This window comes from Notolepis coatsorum, assembly GCF_963971535.1.
Source record: "Notolepis coatsorum genome assembly, chromosome: 3".
Taxonomy (NCBI): Eukaryota; Metazoa; Chordata; class Actinopteri; order Aulopiformes; family Paralepididae; genus Notolepis; species Notolepis coatsorum.
In genome coordinates, this window is record NC_140167.1 from 116842945 (window position 1) to 116847460 (window position 4516).

Here is a 4516-nt window from a genome sequence, read left to right on the forward strand (position 1 = left end):
TCGGAGCTGCATGTGAACCAAAATGTGGAGGATGTCGCTGTGGAAACTGTCCACCAGGAGGAAAAGAAATGACCCTGGCAGAGGAGAGGGAGTATGAAATCATTAAAGGAGGCCTCACCTACAAAGAGGAGGATGCTCACACCCCATCTCCACACTGGGATGCAAAATATCCTTGGACCGTAGATCCTGTCTCTCTCCCCTACAACAAAAGTGCAGTCCAGGCCTGCTTCTTAAGGATGGAAAAACAACTGAGCAAAGAACCAGACTGGAAAGTCGCATACACAACCCAAATCCAGGAAATGGTCGAACGAGGAGCAGCCATAAAACTCACAGATGACATCATTGACAAGTGGACTGGACCAGTGTGGTATGTGAGCCACCTGGTGGCGCCAAACCCCCATTCAGTGACAACACCAGTTCGTATTGTCTGGAACAGCAGCCAGAAGTACAAAGGCGTGAGCATGAATGACATCCTTCTTAAGGGACCAGATGTACTCAACCCTATTAGAGCTGTACTGCTACGGTTCAGAGAAGGTGTGCATGCAGCTCTAGGAGACATAAAGAAGATGTACAACTCTGTGTGGCTGGAGCAGCGTGAGATGCATCTACACAGATTCCTCTGGAGAGACAGCCCAGAAGAGGAGATCAGTGAATATGCAATCACCAGAGTCAACATCGGGGACAAACCTGCTGGTTGCATCGCTCAGTTGGCTATGAGAGAAACGGCGAGCCTGCCCAGCTTTGTTCACTTGGAAGATGAACGCAGAGTCATTGAAGAGGACAGTTATGTGGACGACCTCTTGACCTCCCACAATAACCTGGATCAACTCGACAAAATCACTGCAAAAGTTGAAGAGATTTTGGGAGCTGGAGGCTTCTTCCTCAAACCATGGGTCCGGTCAGGGCAAAGTGGGAGGAAAGGAACAGAGAAGGAAGTCCTAAAAGAGGAACAAGGGAAAACCTTCATTCTCCCAAATCAAATGAGGGAAGAAGACAACAAAGCTCTAGGCATCGGCTACCAAGTGGACGAAGACAAGCTCTACATGTTGACCTCTGTTAACTTTTCCAAAAGAAAGAAGAAAATGAGAGTTGGCAAAGATCTCCTCAAAGAAGAGGTGAGAACCGAAACACCAAACCCACTGACTAGAAGGGCTCTCTTAAGCCAAGTAGCCGGGCTGTACGACCCAATTGGTCTAGTAGCACCGGTCAAGCAGAAGGGAGCAATTCTTGTCAGAAAGGCATTCCAAGAGGGAGGAGGTGGCAAGCTGACCCAAGAAACCTGGGACAAACCACTCTCGGAAAGCATCAGAGAAGAAGCCATACAGCTTTTTGAAGAATATGTACAGCTTGGTCAGGTGAAATTCTACAGAAGCCTCACACCAGCTGACTGGAAAGGAAACCCTTGGGGCATCACATTATCTGATGGAAGTGACAAAACCTTTGGAGCTGTGATGTACTTAAGGTGGGAAACATGTCATGGCATTGAAGTTCGGTTTGTGGAATCAAAAGCCAAACTGACACCTCTGGATCAAAAGGGAGAAGCTGTAAAAGCTGAGATCTGTGGAGCAGTCTTCGCAGCCAGAATCAGGAAGTATGTGGAAAAGCATGCTCGAATGAAGATCGAGAAATGGTTCCATCTGCTGGACAGTCAGACGGTCCTTGGGGCAATCCAGAGAGACAGTTATGGGTACCAAAGCTTCTTTGCCAACAGAGTGGGTGAAATCCAAAAGACTGCACCAGTGCAGGACTGGTGGTGGATCCGTGGAGGTCTGAACATAGCTGACATCATTACAAGAGGAGGCACTCCTGAAGATTTAAAAGAGGATTCCACCTGGCAAAATGGACCAGATTTCCTGAAGTGGCCAGTGGAGGAGTGGCCCATTAAATCAGCTGGAGAGGTAGCTGCCCAGGCCAGGGAGAGCGTAAACAGACTCCAAAGGAAGGCATTTTCAGCTGCAATCACACGAGCTCAAGCTAAAATCAGTCCGCAGGAAGACGACCCTCTGACCACACAGGAAAGTCAAAAGGAAATGCCAACTCCTCTAAGAAGGAAGCCCACTGGCTGGGTCAAAGATCTTGTGGAAATAAGAAGATTCAGCAACCTGTCCAAACTGGTGAGAGTCATCGCCTGGGTCTATCGAGCTGTCAAGCAGTGGCTAGAGAGGAAGTGCCAGGTGCCAGGGCAGTCAAAGTGGGAGGCATCACCCAAACAAGCTGGGTTGACTGTAAAAGAAATTGACAACGCATCTGAAGACCTTTTCCTCGCTGCTCAAGAAGCTATAGCCTTCCCAGAGACGACTCTAAGCAGATTGGCAGTGTACAAAGACGTGAACTCTGGACTCCTACTTTGTGGAGGCAGAATCCAGATGTTCAACGAAGTGAAGACTGCAGTGCCAGTCTTACCTTTTGAATCGTGGGTGTCTACATTGCTGGCACAAGAATCCCACAAAGCAAACCATGAGGGAGTAGCAGGAACCCTTCTTCGCATGAGGAAAAAGGCTTGGGTGATAAAAGGCCGGAGACTTGCCAAGAGGGTGGTTGACAGCTGTGTCGTTTGCAGAAAGAACAATGTAAAACAGTGTCAACAAATCATGGCTGACCTGCCTCCAGAGCGAACAGGCCCAGCTGCACCCTTTGAATTCACCACCATGGACCTGTTCGGCCCCTATGAAGTGAAGGATGAGGTCAAAAAGAGGACCAGACTCAAGGTATGGGGAATCGTCTTCTGCTGCATGGCTTCCCGAGCCATGCACACTGAAGTGGTGAGTGACCAGTCATCCGAAGGATTCCTGCTCGCCTATCAAAGGTTCACTTCGCTGAGAGGACACCCCAGGAAACTCTGGTCAGACCCTGGCTCTAACTTTGTGGGAGCCAAGCCTGCTCTGGAAAAGCTTTACAAATTCCTTGACCAACTGAACAGGCCTGAACTTGAAGGAAGAGCTGCCAAACATGGCACAGAATGGTCGTGGAAGATCCACCCCGCAGACTCTCCCCACAGGAACGGTGCAGCAGAGGCAGCTGTCAGAATAGTGAAGTGGGCCTTAAGCAACCTTGGTGGAGAAGGTGTTTTCACATGGGGAGAATTCCAAACGTTTCTCTTCATGGCAGCCAACCTTGCTAATGAGAGACCCATCGATGCAAGAACTCAAAGCAGGGAAGACTGCATAGAGTACATCACTCCAAACTCTCTGCTTTTAGGACGTGCCCATCCTAAAGGTGACCCTGGAGACTTTCAGTTTGATGGCTACCCATACAAAAGACTTCAGAATATTCAGGCAGAAGTCAGCAAGTTCTGGAAGAAATGGAGCCAATTGGCCGGTCCTAATTTGTTCATAAGGAACAAATGGCACACCAAAGAGCGAAATGTTGCTGTTGGAGATGTGGTCTGGTTGGCTGACCAAAATGCCCTGAGAGGACAGTACAAGCTGGCTAGAGTAGTCAGTGTCAACGCTGACCGCAAAGGCATCGTAAGAGATGTGCTGGTGAGGACCTTTCCCAGCTATCCTGTCCCCATCACGAAAGCAAATGACAAAGGAAAGCCCACAAAATCAAATAGTGAAAAAACCAAAATCCCGGCCACAATTCTGCATCGAGATGTCAGACGGCTGGTCATTCTACTTCCTACTGAAGAACAACAGAGGCGTGAAGGACTTGAGTGACCTCTGTGGTTAAGAACCCAGGAGCTCAAGTGGGAGGTGTTGAGTTAAAACTCATGAGTGGAGCATGTCAAGACACCTCAGACAACTACCAACTACATCTCCCAGAGTGCATCAGCTGCAAGATGGCTGCCGTTGGCTGATTGAACAGCTGTTAAAGGCTGGTGGTGGAGACACTCACAGAACAAGCAAACAAAGCAAGCTGAAGGTGGTGGAGACACTCACAGAACAAACAAACAAAGCAAGCTGAAGGTCGACCCAAGGAGCTCTACCCCCAAAGACGCCAATGGTCGGTTATGTTCTACTTATTCTACTGTTTATTTATACTTCTGCTTAAATGTGGTTAAAATCAGGCTAATTCAATTGTGTGTTTAGTAGCTCCAACTGTTTCAGTCTACACATTCACTTGCTTGAGAGTTGGTTTTCATTTATGTTTAAAAGTATCTTTACAAGTTAAGACCAAGTTAGAAATGTTAAAATGATTTAAGAATTTGAAAGACTACTAAAAAGGTCGACAACTCATGTTTAAAGGTTTAAAATGCCTTGTTCAATCAGAGCTGATCTACAAGCTTAAAGTTTAGCTATATTTCTTCACTTATTCAATTTAAAATACCAAATGTTTACTTGACTTGAATCAAATGTTTACTAACTTGAATCATTTATTAAAGGTTACAATTCAGAAATGATTCATTGAAAATTGGGTTAAAATGTCGAGTTAATTTAAGACTGTGTTAAAATGTCGACTTTATAAGGTAATTTAATACTTTACATTTTGGCATTCATTGTGTAAACACTATCGTTAAAAGACGTTTGATTATTTAAAATATATATTTAATGTTTAAAATCGACCATGTTTAAAA